General features: G+C 38.0%; 1 pseudogene; it reads left to right on the top strand.

Annotated features, from left to right (window-relative positions):
* Positions 1-297: 297 nt before the first annotated feature.
* Positions 298-1487, top strand: LOC149199530 (uncharacterized; annotated as a pseudogene).
* Positions 1488-17250: the final 15763 nt, after the last annotated feature.

Here is a 17250-nt window from a genome sequence, read left to right as displayed (position 1 = left end):
GGTTTGGCCGACCTTCTAATCTAAATACGTTGCAGCCCTTCGAAGTTTCTTGTTCAAGTAGTCTTCTCGGTTGATAACTCTGGTTGATGATAACATTCAGATGACTACAAGCAACTGTAGCTTTTAAAAACCAAGGAAAATTCCCATTTTATCTCGAATAATTGAATATTATTCACTTGTCTCATCCAGACTCTTCGTAGTGGAATTCTCTTTAACAATTGTTTTAGGTGAGTCACGCTGCATAAACAGAAGAGATTGGAGGAAGCCATATAATTTTTTCCACACCGGCCATTGGAAATGTCAAAAATAATAGTACAGCCCGTTGGGAAAAAAAGATTAACGAACGTGGTCGTAGTTCGCTTGAAGAAACATGGAATGCGTTTTGAAATTGCTTGTTATAAGAATAAAGTGCTCTCATGGCGGTCAAGAGTAGAGAAGGATTTGGATGAGGTGTTGCAGTCTCATACAGTGTATTCAAATGTCTCCAAAGGAATTCTGGCAAAATCTAAGGACTTGATAAAATCTTTTGGAACAGATGATCATGAAAATATATGGTTGGAGGTTCTTAACAAAGGTGAGCTCCAAATTGCGGGAAAGGAGAGAGAATCTCAGTTATCAAGCCAGTTCCGTGACATTGCAACAATTGTGATGGAGAAGACAATCAACCCTGAGACTGATCGGCCATATACAATCAACATGATTGAATGCCTAATGCACGAAGTCCATTTTGCTGTAGATCCTCACAAAAGTTCAAATCAACAGGCTCTGGATCTTATTCGGGAGCTCCAAAAGCATTTTCCCATAAAAAGATCGCCAATGAGGTTGCGACTTGTAATCCCTGAGATTCAGGAAGCCAATTTCTTGCAGAAAATTCAAACCTGGAATCCTTGCATCGTGTCCAAAGAGGTCTCTGGTAATCAGCTGTCTATGGTTTGTCAGATTGAACCTGGTTACTTCCGAGATTGTGATGGCGTAGTACGAGATTGTAAAGGGAGGCTTGAAATTCTCTCTGCGCCTGTACACAAGGAGGAAGATGTGGGACCAACACGAGTGGGGCAACGTGTGGTGAGTGTAAATACAATGTAATACCAGTGTTATATAATACCAGTGACCACAAAGGCAGTGTTCAACTATATGGCAGGAAAATGTCTACCGCTGTTATCCTCCAAACACACTGTTTGCACCATCAGTCAACACTTTGTAAACAGAACCGTTTGAATGAGGCACTGGGTATATTCGATCGTACGGGCAGCCCAGTGGACTATCCTACATATGTTTCAATATTGCAGACCTGCATTCAGAAAAAATCTTTGGCAGAGGGCAAACTTATCCATGCTCACATCAATCAGACTGGATTTAGCGCAGACAGATTTCTACGAAACACGCTTCTCAATATGTATGTGAAGTGCGGGAGCCTGGCTGACCAATGGAGATTTGTTCAAACCATTATTAAATGGAGGAAGCAGTACCTCAGGGCTGCCTTCTGAAACACTGGTCGCAACCGGCATAGAGCAAGCATGCATGTACAGCTCAAACCAAGGTCTGGCACTTCGCAATGTCTAGAACGCTCCACTCAGTAACTTCAAAAGCACTCTCAGAAAACAACAGTTTCCTTGGAGCAGAGGTGTATTGGGTATACACAGCGTTAAACACTGGAAGAGTTGAGCGATATTACACGAGTAATGGAGCAGACCAGCGTTAAATCTCAGGCAGAGGCAGCGCGGTATCAACCTGGAGTGTGGTGCTGTGAGGAGCAAGAGCGAATACCATAGAGCGGATAGGTATGTTAACGCACAAGGCCTATTTTTTTTTTTTATGAAACGCTCATGGACAGTGCAGACAACGCAGGTAAACAGTGTCTAGACCTGGCAGCGACAGTGGAGGGAGCAGGTCAGTATAAATGGAATATGGCAGACAGAATGCAGGCAGTGTCAGACAAAGGTTATGCAAAGATGAGCAACGCAGAGGACAATACATGAATATTAATGAATGGCTAATTATATGAAACAACGTCAGGGGCAGCGCAGTGTTACATGTAGGTGATTATAAAAAACGGTCAGCAGCATTATTATATGTCAGAGCAAAGCAGGAGCAGTGCATAAAAATGGCGCTGGAGAAATGACAGGTTGTAGCTAAAATTTAGCTGAGAAAATATTCATGAGATGCAGAATTGATGGCAGAAATGATCTGCGCATAAAGTCCATAAAACAAGTGGCTCAAAATAATTATGCAGGGCAGGAATACGCCTGCTCTGATACCATGTTAGACATACATGGGTAGAAGAGGAATATGAAAGATAAAACATGTAAGTACAATTTTTATTAACAGGAGATATACATTTATAGTACATGTTGTGATCGTTGGGTTTCACATCCCAAGGTCTCTTGGACTCCTTTTTTCCATTCGGCTTCCACACTAACCCATTGAGGATTAGGTGTCCAACAAGAATAAGTGTCCCTTAACTGTGGTTTTATTTGGCCTTTATTAGCTTTTATTACATGGCATTTTGACCAGGGTTGTTACAAATTACCTAGACATGAGTCTTGTCCAGCTGAATATGTGCATCTATTTTTTCCCATTTAGCATTGATTTTCTTGGAAACAGATAATCGCATTTCATTCATTGATGCACCAGAATCAAAAAAGAAATTTTGTACATTGAAATTGAATATTTCGAAAGTTAACAACAAAGGTGGGGAGAGTGTATACACATCCATCGTAAGTGCATTGAGTACAGATTCGAGAGAACCAGAAGACTTATCAAATCCCTTGTATGAAGAGGTAGCGTTACCTATGGAGGTATGCCCAAGTGCGCATAGGAGAATGTCCCATTGGCTTGTGATATTCGTTAATTCTAACATTGAAATGTTTGCACGAACCTTCTTCATGTCGTTGACTATGTTATAGTCCACAGTGGGAAGACTAGCCGAGGTTTCTGGGGATGTAACTTGGTTTTTGGTTTCTAGAGTGATGGTTTTGTCCTTACTATTGTCAGAAATAAATTTTTGTTGAGACTACTTTCCTAGACTTTCTCTAAGTGTTATACACTGAGTTAGCCGGTGGGTTGATTTTCCTTAACATATTTTCTTTAAATTTATGCTTCGACAACTCAATTGTAGTGGACGACCCTTTGCTTCTCAATTTGTACCGATTGGTTTGCTTCTGGGTCGGACCATCACTCGGAGGTTGCCTGTCAGAAGTACTCTTTTGGGTCATGAGTATATAGTTAAACATGTTCACTGCATGTCTGACACTTGGGGTTTCATCGACTACAGTAGCTTCTTCGTTTTCTTCAGTAGGCTCAGTCTACTCTTTAGCCATTACTGAATCAACAAGCTGCGTAGCGACCATGCTCATGGCTTGATTCCACTATGAGCACGTCTTCTCTGAATGTTGTTCTTGATGAAACGTGCAATATTGAACTGTGCCCATCTTCTCAATGTTCAACACAAAATTGGAGCCCTGTGCAGACTTTGTTGGTTGACTGTTGCTACCGCTAGAAGCTAAATTCCTTCTGAACAGGTTAAATCTGGGAGGCTTTCTACTCAAGGTAGTATCACTTGACCTTTGTTTGAGCTGTGTCATTTCATTAGACAAATACTGACAAGATGAGTCAAGCTTTCTAGATCATATGGTTCTTTCTCTTTAGCCCTCCTCGCAGAGGCTTAAGACCTCTTGCTCATGTCCTTGGAGTATTTTGTTGGTTCGTCATGTGAGATGACTCTGATAGCGTTATGAAGAACCAATAATGAAGAGTATGCTAATTCTTCAAGAGTGACAAGAAACACATCTTTAAGAGTAAAAACTATTATCCCTGTAGAGGTGGTCTTGTTCGTCTTTGGAGAATATGGAAGATTGATTACTCCTGGGATCAATATGACAAATTTTACAAATTGACTTGTTATGGGGCGGATGGTCCAAATCTGATCATAGGAAATTTGTGTTTAGGCTTGGGTTGAGAAGAGTCACCAACTTCAAAAGCATGAGTAGGGGAGGTGCAATGCACATTGTTGCCTTGACCAAAAGATGGAATGATGGGGTCGATGGGTTTATCAACCATAAAATATTGGCATCCTCCTTCTAGCGCCAGGAATGTTGATGGTGTTGAACCCGCCATCATCCAGGGTACCTCCCCAGTACGAAGTTCCAATTAGACCTCACATTGATTGGTGTAGGATTCCCATCTGGTATAAAGGCCCAGTTTCCAAATCCTTAAAGATTTGCCTTGGTTCTAGCTATTAGCATGAGAGAGCGATGCAATGGTGTCTTCAAAAAGAAAGGTTGTGTCCCTGATGAGTGTTCAGTTTCAAATGTGTCAAGGTTCTTCTACTTTAGAGGGGAGAAGAAAAGTGAGCCTCTAAGTGAGAGGTAATAATACCACCCAAGAAGAGACACACATGAACTAGAAGGATCCATCTAACATCTAGCGGAATAGTCCACAATGGATACGATAGTCGTTCCAACAAATAAATGAAGAAAGATCTCTCTAGTATCCCATGGAATTGTCCACAAGGATGGGACAATAATAACAGCCATTACAACACATTCTAAATAAGATAAGCACTAAAATAACTGAAATAGTTCAACTATCTCAACACATGTAAAAGAAAACATGAAATATAAATGTCCACATAATAGTCTTACAAACATTCATAATCCATGCATGAAGAACGTGCTAGCCTTAAAGGTTTCTTTTATTAATTAAAAGTTCAAAGAGACATGTTTATAATGTACATCACTGACCTTAATAGTGGGACATTGGAGCCACTCCTCCTCAAAGAACTAGTTGATCTCTCTAATGCCTTGCCGGAGGAGCCAAGGTGAAAATTCCTTTGCTCATACAATGAGGGAGTACTTACTACCATTGGTGACCCTTTGACTACCCTCGTGACTATTTTATTTCCTATTACTTTTCAACTTACATGACTATTTACATCCCATGTGTGTCCTTTGGACTTCCACTTTACAATACATCTAAATACAATATACATGGTCCACAATAGTGATGTGGCATATTAGCACTCATGACATGACACTATTGACATGGAATGCTTGGTGATGTGGAAATGTCAAGTCACTATTGCTGCTGACTGCTGGATGTCTTCTTGGATATGCTTTCTCTTCACCTCTGCATGGCTTGGTGATGCAAAGTCTTCAGTGATCTTTAGTCTTGGATGGGAGTTTCAAACTTGTGTCCCTTTGATTTCTCTTGATTGATCCACTTGTGAGTTCATATACAAGAGAGTCTTTAGGCATCCTTCCCTCCTTCTTCATCATATCACCATGATATGATAGTGTGCATGTTCCAACAATTCACTCATGATGGGACGACATCAATCTGAAAACCCCCTACTCTAAAATGATCCATTCTTATCCATCAACTGAGATTGAGACAAGTGACAGATTGGGGAGAGGAGCTCAATGATTGTGCATTACTATACAATGCATAGCTCAGAGAGGCTTGAAGGGAAGAACTCCATAGTTTCTGGAGGCGGTGGGGTCTGATTGAGGGAAAGGACATTGGGAGAACCATCTATGCAATTTTGGATGTCAAGGGAGGTTGGGCTTATGTGCATTGTGCAGTTCTAGTAGACAAGGGAAAATATTGAGGATTGAATATGCCAAGTGTGTAGTTTAAGGTAGACTGGGAGACACAACTGTATGATTCTGCGGGTTAAGATCGGGAGTTGGACACTGGAATTGCATGGAGAAGAAGCCATGGGGGACAGGCACTGCACATTGTGCAGTTCCAAGCAGCAAGGTCACAACCTAGAGGGCTGAGACTGTGCAATGCAAAGTTAATTTGGGGCCTATTGAAGAAAATTTGCTCGATCAGGAAGATTCTTCGAAAATAGATAAGTGTGGGATGTGTGAAGAAGTGCGATGAACCTTGGTTGTGATCACACACTTAGCATACTTTTATGACATGAATAAATAGATCATTAGAACACATGAACGAATCATTTCCATTCGTGTGACTACCTCACGACAAGATACGATAAGTGCGACACTTAATAGAGGCATTAGGACAACCATGATGACTCATGTGTGACAGTGCTTAAGACTTTTTGTATGGACGCGAAATATGTTTACATGGTTGGGACAACTCATATACACAAAGACCGACCTTCGAAACCATCAGAAAAGGATCACAATCATTGTATGACAACCAAAGATGCCAAAAGACAATAGTTAACCCAACATGCCAAAGGGACCAAAGCATTGCAAGAACACCCATGAAATGAGCTCTAGTGTTTGCAAAAACAATGGAAAGACAAAGGAAGGCTCTGAAATTGGGTGCAAGCAAACATTTTGGAGGGTGTTGCAGCAACTACAATAGAAACTCATGATGAAAACAAAAGGAATGTGAATCATAATTTTAGAGACTCCAAGTTTAAGATGAATATCAACCATATTCTAAAGATTGATATGAGGAAGTTTTATGACAAGGATCTAGTAACATGGATAGTACAAATGGAGCATTTCTTTGATCTACATGATGTGAAACACACACAAAATATAGGCATTGCATCTTTATATTTAGAACCCAATCAATTTGTGTGGTATTGATGGCTCTGTTCTTGTAAATCACTTGTCACTTGGACAATTTTTATGGAGGAATTGATAGCACATTATGATGATACAAAGAGTAATACCTTATTTGGCTAATTGATAAATATTAAACAAAAGGGTTCAGTTGGGGAGCACATTGAGGACTTACAAAGATTTAATATCAAGGTAACTATTGTTACATAGGAGCATTTGATTGATGTCTTCATAGGGACATTAAAGGATAACATCCAACATAAGTTTCTCCTTTGGTAACGTAAGGAATTGGAGAATGCATTTAGGGTGGAAAGAAAAGTTGAAAGAAAAATTATGGCAACAAGGAAGTCTACCACTAATAACTATAAATATGGAAGCGTTACCACTCCTAGCCTCCCACAACCTACAAGGTTGACACCACAACAACTAGAAGAAAAAAGAGGAAAAGGGCTTTGTTATAGTTGTGATAGAAAATACACTAAAGGTCATAAGTTTGTTGAGAAGAAATTACTTTATAAATATTGTGAAGAGGAGGAAGAAAAGGAAGAAGAAACATTGAAAGAAGATGATATACACTAGGAACCAACCCAAGGGGTTGAAAAATAAGAAATGAATCCAACACTATCCTATAATGCAATGGTGGGAATTACGATTCCTCAAAATCTCAAGATAGAAGGGTATATCAAGAAGAAAATGGTAATAGTGTTGATTGATTTAGGACGTACTCATAATTTTTTTCATTGTAAGATATCCAAGGTTTTAAATTGTCTTCTATATCCAGTACCAGAGTATCAAGTAATGGTCTCAAGTAGAGGAACTATAAATTGCTCAGGGAAGTTCCATAATATCAATATTACCATGGGGGAATATGCATTAAATATCTGAATGCCTTCCATTCTAATGGGTGGTGCAGATGTATTATTAGGAGTCCAATGGTTACAATATTTGGGGACGATAAGTTTTAGTTTTAAAGATCTTTTCTTGAAATTTTTCTCGAAATGAGAGGAAAATGAATTAAAGGGGTATCACAGGGAATCCTAGGAAGATAATCAGATCTAATGGCATGACAAATATTATGAAGAAGGAATAATGAGGTGCAATTACACAATTATGTTCACTATATGTTCAAACATCTAAGTCATAAATTTCTCCAAATATCCAAACACTCCTTAATAATCATTCTGAGTTATTTGAGACTCCCAAAGGTCTCTCACCTATTCATGATCATGATCATGTTATTCACTTAATTCTAAGAAGTATTCCTTAAAACATTAGACCTTACAAATATCCTTATACCTAGAAGAGTGAAGTTGAACGTATGGTTGCAAAAATGCTAGAGGTAGATATAATTCAACCTAGCCAAAGTTCTTTCTCTTCTCTAGTAGTATTTTTATACAAAAAGGATGGATCATGGCATATTTTTTTTTATTATAGAGAGCTCAACAAGTTCATTATTAAAGATGAGTTTCCTATTCCTATCATTGATGAATTGTTGGATGAAATACATGAAACAATTAACTTCAACAAAATGGATCTTCGTTCAGATATCATTAAATCATAATTAATACATAAGACATTACCAATTTTTTTAGAACTCATGAAGGTCATTATGAATTTTTGGTCATGCCTTTTGGCCTTACTAATGCACCTGCACATTTCAAGATTTAATAGATTCCACTTTCAAACCCTTCCTTAGAAAAATTGTGCTAGTATTTTTTGATAATATACTAATCTACAACAAGTCTTGGAAAGATCATGTTCAACATGTTGACAGGGTGCTCAAACTATTGGAGGAGAAATAATTATATGTAAAACCCTCCAAATCTTTATTTTGGGTACAAGAAGTGAAATATCTAGGACATATTGTATCTCATGAGGGTGTTAAGGTGGATAATAAAAAAATTAAATCTATCAAGGAATGGAAAATCCCCACAACCTTAAGGAATATTTGAGGATTTCTCCAGTTGAAAATCTATTATCACAAGTTTTCTAATAATTATGGGAAAATAGCAGCACCTCTAACAACATTACGAAACACATATGCATTTTTTTTTACTCTAGAAGAAACTAAGGCATTTGAACATCTTAAAGAGGCCATGTGTCGAGTTCCAGTCTTAGCTACACTAGACTTCACAAAAATATTTATTGTAGAATGCAATGCCTCAGAAAATTGAATTGGTGTTGTTTTAATGCAAGAAGGAAGACCCATTTCTTTTAAAAGTCATTTATTCAAGGGAAACTATTTACAAAAACCTATTTATGAGAAGGATATGTTGGAAATACAACATGCACTAACTCAATGACACCCTTATGTAATGGGACGACACTTCAAAGTAAAAAAAAAATCACAATAGTATTAAATACTTCTTGGAACAAAGATTAACCTCAGAAGAGGAAAAAAATTGGGTCACAGATATGTTGGGTTATAACTTTGAAATTATCTACAAAAAGGGTAAGCAAAATGATGTTGCAGATGCACTCTCAAGAATGTATGAGGATATGGAGGCATTTCTATGTTCCATTTCTATTATCCAACCTAATTAGATAACTGAAGCAACGGATGAATGGAAGAATGATGAAGAGGTATGTACGATCATTCAAAATTTACAACAAGATCCCAGTGCATATGATACAATAATTTGGAAAATGATTCACTGTGGTAAAAAGAACACTTATATCTATGTAAGAACTACCAAATCAAACAAAAGGTTCTTTTGGAATTGCACACCTCTACTATAGGAGGGAACTCAATAATTTTTTAAACTTACCATAAGGTCAAGAAGGAAGGGATGACCTTAAATATGATATTCAGAAGTTTGTGGCAAAATGTTTGGCTTTCCAACAAAATAAAGTTGAGACTATCAAGACCCCAGGTATTTTAAAACCATTAACCATTCCAGGTTAACATTGCTTGGAGGTGTCAATGGATTTTATCATAATTTTACCCAATTCCAAAGGAAATAATTTCATCATGGTGGTAATTGATAGAATTACAAAGTATGCACACTTTTGTGCATTCTCTAATCCTTTTAAAGTCAGTACAGTCACTACAACATTTGTGGAAATAGTTCAAAAGCTACATGGAAACCAAAAGATTATTGTAAGTTATAGAAATCTCATTTTCACTAGAAATTTTTGGATATAATTATTTTGTTTTCTTGGTATTTAATTAGTTCATGGTTCATCTTATCATCCTCAATCTGATGCGAAAATTGAACTAGTCTACAAACGTTTTGAAGGATATCTTCGATGCTTTTTATTTGATAAAAGAAACACAATATATCAAGTGGTTACCTCTGGAAGAATGGTGGTATAACACTTCCTTCCATACCAGAACAAAAATGACCCCATTTATGGAATTTTAAGGATATCATCCATTGTATATCACATTGTCTTTAAGAGTAAATTCTAAGTTTCAAGTATGTTGAAAAATGTAACTAGGTTCAATATTCATAAAATATATTTGTCAAAAGAATTTGTATTATTGTTACAATGACTTATTAAATCATGGGTTTCATGCTTGGGTCATCATTTTATTAGTCAATTCCCCATTGTGGAATCCTAGGATTAATAAAGAGTCATTAGAGTCATTGTATATTTTATGAGACCCTTCCTAGGATTTTGAATGATGTAAAAAGAATTATTTTTGAGCCAAAAATCAATTATGTAATCTCCACAACAAGTTGGCCTCAAGGAAGGAAATTCAAACTCATTTGAAGGCTATATCTACAAGGTAGTTTGACTTCATTTGCATCATCTCGCTCTCTCTCACATAGTTCAATATCTGAAGCTGGAAGCTGGGAAAAGTGCAAAGGTGAGGAAGGAGGCTAAAAGTAGTGCAAGTTTGGTCAAGAAGGAAGGGAATGACAAAATAAAAGTTTTGGTATCTCTATCCCTCTCTCTCTCTCTCATGTGGGCTAGTTTAGGAGATATATGTCTCCTTGTCAAAGTCGAAGCCGTTGTTAATGCCGAAAGTTGCTAAGCTAAATCTTCTGTTGATGCCGGAAGCTACCAAGTCGAAGTTGCTATGGTCGAAAAGTTGCTTCTACTAGGTCGAAGGTTGGATCGAATAATGAGAGGTTGGCTTGGTGTCGAGGAGGTCTTTGTCTAAGTTGGAGAGTCTCAAGGAAAGCTATTAGAGGAAGATATTTTGAGTGGGTTTCCCCCTAAAGAGGGGTTTTTCCCTAGCATAGTGCCTACATATTGTGTCTTGTGTTTTTGTGATCTTCATGCACACATAATTTGGTAATTTCTTGATGAAAGATAATATAACAAACAATTAAAATAAGCTAACATAATTCACAAGTAATTATCAAGAAAGAGAAATTTAACCCTAATCCTACTAGCACTAATTTCTCAACGTGGTATTAGAGCTAAGGTCAAATAAGATTGAATATCACTTCGTTGGATTAAAGGAAATTCTTAATCCCTCTATGATAAGACTTAGATTCAATATTGTAGGAAGTTGTATAAAAAATATCTTCTACTACATATTCAACAAATTCAAAAGTAAAGGGTTCTTGACTACACTTACAGGTTCACTTAATAATGATAATGCATGGATTATTGACGATGAAGCATCTAGGCATATGACAAGAAAGAGTAAACAACCTCACACTCTATTAAAATAATAATATTCTCATATAGTGGAATTGGGAGATAACAAAAGCTATTAGAGACCTGGGATCAACATCATTAAAGTTGGAGAATGGAGCTAAGATGAAGAAGGAGGAAAAATACAATTTAATGATGATTGAAAGTAATCTAAGGAACTTCAATAATTTGATTAAAGGATCATATAAGGAGAACTTATAAGCAAATAAGTTTACTATCTTTAAGGACAATGTCTAATACAATAAAGGAAGAGAACAAATTGGAAGACTCATTTAACTACAATGCGTGGAAGAAGAGGATAGATCTCATCCTCAAAAAGAATAAAGTCTTGGATCTAGTAAAATGGAAATTGAAGAAGTCTATAAAGAAATCAATAAGTTTAAAGGGCCTGGAAAGAAGGGACAGGGATCAAGAAAACTTTTCCAAAGAATTTTCACCAAAGAAGAACATGATGGAAGGACCCGAAGTCAAAGACCTATTTTCTAGGAATTCTTGGGGACTCTATCCCCTGCATCCCTCAAGCTTGTGAGGAGCCCTTAACAACATCCAAATATGAGTATTTTATTCCATGTATTGTATTTTATACTTTGTTTCCATTACTTATCTAAGTTTTTTTTATATTAAATAATAATCACATTTCTAGTCATATTTTTGTTTAGAAACGACTTGCTGAATACTCAAGGAACATGGAAGAAGGTTTCACAAGACAAAGCATAGGAATTAAAGGGTCTGTTAAGAAACAAGAGGTATGTTTTTAATTACAAGTTTTTCTCTCTCCATATTCATTCTTGATAAATTATTAATCACATCTTTTTGTCTAGCTTTCTTGAATATTAAACATTCTTGGTTGGGTGATTCATCATTAGATAAATCTACCCTCCTCATATATTTGATTACTCTTGTGGAACACTATAAAGATTCATTTTGAAAAACTTAACTTAAGGTTATGTCGATGATTATGAGTGAAACCCTAACCTACTTAGGGTTATTTTTGAAAGAAAATGTTTGATGTTTTGATGAAGTCGTGTTTGGGGTTTTGGTATGGTTATGGAAACTCTAACTTGTTAGGGTTGAATGGTAATGTCTAAAATCCTGAATCTTTGAATTATTGATAACTTAGCTTTTGCTATGTTTTGTATTTAAAACCTAGATCATTAGGGTTTGCTAGGGTGTATAAGAAAGACGCTTATAATGTCTTAAAAATGAAATCCTTGGCATGTATGTGTTTTTCTGATAAAACCCTAGTATCATCAAGTTTGTTATATGTCTAACTCTTATTGATATTTGTATAGTTGTGTTTGACTAACACTTTTATGATATGATTGTGCATGATGATGGAATCTTAGATATTTGAGTTGACCTAATCCATATTCAAAGTTTGATTCTCTAGGATGATAGTATTTGTGAATTCTAGGGTTTTGTAAACAAACCTTAGTAGAAGTGCAAATCTTTGATATATGATGGCTATGTGATTATTTGAGATTTGTGTAAGACTGTTGAAATATGAGTATTAGTTATGAATTATTTTTTATTGTTTGAGAAAACATAGGGTTTGCAAAAAACCCTAGTGGAAGCTAGTCATGTTTTTACTTTGAATTGAGTTGTGCTTGGTTTTGGTTATTAAAAGATCATGTATGAAATCTAGGATCTCACACTAAATCCTACTGAGAAGTCTAACATATGAATTCTAAAGTTGTTAGATACACTGTAGATCTATATTTGTCTAGGGTTTGCAATATGATGTAGTAGGGTATGTTATACCTATGGAAGACACATTGAAACCCTAGATTTAATGAAAGTTATTATGAAAGGCTCAAAATCTTGATGAAATAGTCTAAGGTTTATGACAAAAACCCTAGCAATAAGTTGAAGAGTACGTGTATCTTGTTTGCAATTAATTTTGGGCATATGATATATAAAGTTGAATGCTTATGTGATTTTGATACAGTTAACTTCATGCTTCTATAGACTTGGTTGTACTTGCTATCTAAGTTGTGCAGGTACACAATCTACAAGATGGTGAATATGTTCGTAAAATATATTTGATGTGATAAGCATGATGTGAATAATGATGGTCATTCTAAATTTGATGAGAAGTATGGAGGCCATGAAAGATTCTCTGATGTATTGGAAAATAATTTGAGCCCCCTAAGTTAAGAGGGAGCTTGAATGAAAGGAATATCACTAGGTTAAGAGGGATCTTGGGTATATTCCTTGTATAGGAATGATTAGATCCTCCCTGGTTAAGTGATCCAAGTGGATATTGGTGGCCACCTGCCAAATCCACTTGGACCCCCACCATTTTTTCCTTCAGCTTTTCAGTTTCCTTAATTGTAGCCCAGTTTGCTATTTTTAGCAGCTTTTCGGGTCCTAAACTTTCGGAGCCATTTTTAGGCCCTAAATGACGTTTTTTGGGAAAATTGGGAGCAGCATGGGTCCATGGACCGTTGTTGCTCTTCCCAAAGTTGTATTTCTCGAATAGATCTTTCTAACGAGATACTGTGCGCATCAAGCAGAGATCATATGCCAAAGTTACAACCTCGGGAAGTTGATGTACCAATTTACCCAAATGGGGTCCACAGTTTGGCATTTCATCTTCTAGGGTTAGGTTTTGGAATGTTAAGGGTTTTCCATTGTTTCTCAACAATAAATAGGCCTTCGAGCATCATTGTAACACAGTTTAGAGGCATGTAGCCGCCACATCTCTTCTCAGAGATAAGCTACCATCGCCCTAGCTGGTTTATTTCCAACTTTGTTTGTAAGCATATTTCAATATTTTACATTAATGAAATGAAATATTATTTTAGCTGCATCTCTATGTTTATGGTTATCTCTGTAATTTTTTGCGTTCCTTTTTAAATCCGGATCAGTGGTATCAGAGCGGACTGCTTTTTCTCTGTTTTTCTTTGCATGTCACCAACGAGGTCGGGATATAAGGAGTTAGGGCTTGAACTGGTCGAACCTTTGCAAGACCAGCCTCGCAAATGCTGACAGCCTCCCATGGCAGATGAAAAGAAAGACGAGGGGGCAGGAGATCCTATCAAAATCTTGCTCGAAGAAGCCCTCGAGTGACAAAGGAACGTGATGATGGACAACTTTGCCCAGATCCTTTAGCGGCTACCCAGGGGCAACACATCGGCTTCCAACAGCTACTATGGAAACGCCACACCATTTAAGGTACGAGTTAATTTTGAAATCCCCATATTAGAGGGTTAGATAGACGCAGATGTCGTCGATAAATGGTTAAATCTTCTAGAGGGTTATTTTTCTGTTCATGATTTTTCCAGTCGAGAAAAGATTATTTTCGCTCTTCTCAAAGCATCCCCCCACGTTAAGAACTGGTGGGAAACCTACTGTGAGTAGAAGGATGAAAGTACAGGCTCACTATTTTCAACCATACCCACTTGGGATTCCTTTCGAGTGGCCATCAAGGGGCAGTACTACCCTGTTGGAATCTATGAGGATCAATACATAAAGTGGACAACGCTGCGGTAGGGAAGGGACCAAGACGTGCCAGAGTTTACCAACATTTTCAATACCCTTCACACGAAGTTGGGTATCAAGGATTCGGAGCAGCATTTGATACTCAAATACCGTGGATGCCTACATAAGTACATCCAGGAAGAAATAGAATTCCTGAACATCACCTCGCTCAGCACGACATACTGATATGCCGTCAAGGTCTAACAAATGTTTAAATAGAAGAAGCGAGACTTTGTATTTGCGAATCCGAAGCAAGGGAAAGGTGCCCCCAAACCACTGAACAAAGGAAAAAGCCAAGGCAGGGCATCCCAAGAAAACCCGCCAAAGCTGCAAGCAAAGAACAGGGCCGTGAAGCCGAAAAAGGACACAGGAAAGTGGTGTGAATTCCATAAGAGCTCCACTCACAACACAAGTGAGTGTCGGGCCAAACAGTCACTGGTGGTTGAGCTAAAGGTTTCATAATCATATGCATGTTACGACTCTGAGTCAAAACCCGACAAGGGGAATGACAAAGGGAAGCAGATTATCGATGCATAGCCCAACGCCATTGTTGCCACCACGAAGTTCCAGAAGGAGGAACCCGAAGATCCATAGGAGGAGGAGCATCTCTTCCACTCCCAAATGTGGGTAAAGGGCTCCCCGCTATAGTTCATTGTCGATAATGGGAGCCAAAAGAACCTCATTTCGGCAAAGGTCATGAAGCAGCTAGGCTTACCAAACACAGCACATCCACAACCATACACCATCGGGTGGCTTCACCAAGGATGGGATCTTCGCGTGAGCCAACAATGCCGTCTTCCATACAACATCAATCCCTTCATGGATGAGGTATTGTGTGACATTGCTCCCCTTGAAGTTTGTGATGTATTATTAGGACAACCTTACTTGTGGAAGCGACATGCTGTGTATGAATCATGGCCCTGTGTTGTTATTGTTACTTTGGGAAATAATTTATATAGGATACTGGAGGTAGCACCACCTACTGCCATCTCTTTGATTATTGCAAAACAATGTAGTAAGCTCGTTTCCAAAACCGAGAAATTTGTTTTCCTGATGATACGCCCTCAAGGAACGAAGAAGATGGTGGCCACAACCTCCAGATAGGGCCCCTCCGCATCACAACTATAGATGGACAAGGTCGTGGAGGAGTACGAGGATATCTTCACCTCCCCTGTAGGGGTTCCTCTACACTGTTAGGTCAAGCACTCCATCGATCTGACCCTAGGTGCGCCGCTGCCCAATGGACCAATCTATCGACACTTTGTTCTAGAGAATGATGAAATCAAGAGGCAGATTTAGGAGCTGCTACAGAAAGGTCACATTCATCCAAGTTCATCACCCTGTGGGAGCCTGATCGTGTTGGTACTAAAGAAGGATGTGACAGGGAGACTTTGTATTGACTATCGGGTGCTGAACAAGATCATTGTCCATAATAGGTACCCGATCCCACTGATTGATGACCTCTTGGACCAACTGAAGGGGGCAAAATATTTCAGCAAGATCGATTTGAAGTCAAGATACCACCAGGTACCAATCGAACCCTCCGATGTGTGGAAGACTGCCTTCAAAGCCAAGGAGGGCCTTTTCGAATGGTTGGTTATGCCTTTCGGATTAACGAATGATCCTACAACCTTCATGAGGCTAATGGATGACATCTTGCAGCCATTCACCAACTCATTTGTAGTGGTATACTTGGATGACATTCTGATCTTCAGCCATAGTTAGGAAGAACACCCCCACCACATCCGACAGGTTCTCCAGACACTGCGGCATCATAAGTTATGTGCCAATTTGGAGAAATGCACTTTTGGCATGACCCAAGTTCAGTATCTAGGATAAATTATTGAAAAAAAGGGGGTACATGTGGATCCATCCAAGATCCAAGTAATTCGAGATTGGCCATCTACAACCACTCTGACAGAGCTTCACGACTTTCTAGGTCTTGCCAACTTCTACCACAGGTTTGTGTTGGGATTTTCTCATATCACTTGACCCTTGAGTCAAGTCACCAAGGGAGGAGCAAAAGCAAAATTCTTTTGGTCTGAATCTCAACAGAAGGCATTCACGGCATTAGTTCTAGGCCTAACCATCCCCAACTAGGACGACATTTTGTCAAACACTTGGCATCAATACAATCTACAGGTCTAGGATACAAGACAAATCATGAATGACTGAAAACTCTTACGAGACATGACAATAAGGATCACCACCTTCTCCCTTGAACTGTTATGACATCAATTAGGTTTTTCATCCATTATGTTTTAAGTTACAAGTAAATACATGAAATAACCATGATAATAACCATGCTTACAACCAAAATTAAACCATGAAAATAATAGTGAGATATCAGCCATTAAATCCACATATTAATAAGTACAAGAGCAAGAGAACTTAACTTTTATTAGACATAGGCAAATCTAACTAGGTTCGGGACTTCCATGTACCACCTGACCGTAGACATGGTTGAACTAAATATTTCTTTCAGCCAATTACCCATGTGACATATTCCAAGCATGAATGTAGGATCTCATGAAAAAAAAAATCCAAAAACAACCAAGGGAATCTAGAGGTTAAACCACCTCCACCCTCACCAATCCATGATCACACC

Source organism: Pinus tabuliformis, chromosome 2_1, assembly GCF_031772625.1.
Source record: "Pinus tabuliformis cultivar Carrire ecotype Pingquan chromosome 2_1, CPIR1, whole genome shotgun sequence".
Lineage (NCBI taxonomy): Eukaryota > Viridiplantae > Streptophyta > Pinopsida > Pinales > Pinaceae > Pinus > Pinus tabuliformis.
This window is presented reverse-complemented; position numbering and strand designations above follow the sequence as displayed.